Genomic DNA, 672 nt, shown 5'->3' with positions numbered 1-672 from the left:
GGGATAAAGACAGTTTAATAAGAGAAAATAATAATAATAGTAATAATGAGAATGGTAACGGAACATACAGAATGCACAAAATGAATGATGCACAACGCAATTGCTCACCCCCCACCGACCAATGCCCAGCCTGTCCCGAGCCGGGATCACTCCCCAAGCCGCTATCAGTCTCCCTGCAACCGACTGACCGACTAAGCACCCCCACCCCCCCTGAGCATGACGTTCTATGGTCTGGAATAGCTCTTTGGTCAGTTTGGGTTAGTTGTCCTGGCTGTTCTCCCTCAAAGCTTGTTATGCACCTGGCTGAACAGGAGAAGCTCAAAAAGTCCTTGAGTAGTCTAAGTACTACTCAGCAACAACTAAAAACATCAGTGTGTTATCAACATTCTTCTAGTACTAAATCCCAACCACAGCACTATGCTAGCTACTATGAAGAAAATTAACTGTATCCCAGCAGAAACCAGGACAACCCCAGGGAGCTGAGTGAGCCGGCCAATGTCACAGTGAAAGGTCGTGGAGACTGTGGGGACTCCCTCATGACTGGCAGCAGCCACACATTGCACGCACCTTTCCAAAATGCCCAAAGGCTTTGCAGAGGAGCAAATGGCTGTGCCCCAGAACAAGTCCACTCGGATCCTGTTTCTGGGTGTCTGAAAGAGAAGGGGACTGGAT

The sequence above is a fragment of the Egretta garzetta genome, unplaced genomic scaffold (genome assembly GCF_000687185.1).
Source record: "Egretta garzetta isolate BGI_Z169 unplaced genomic scaffold, ASM68718v1 scaffold761, whole genome shotgun sequence".
Lineage (NCBI taxonomy): Eukaryota > Metazoa > Chordata > Aves > Pelecaniformes > Ardeidae > Egretta > Egretta garzetta.
This window is presented reverse-complemented; position numbering follows the sequence as displayed.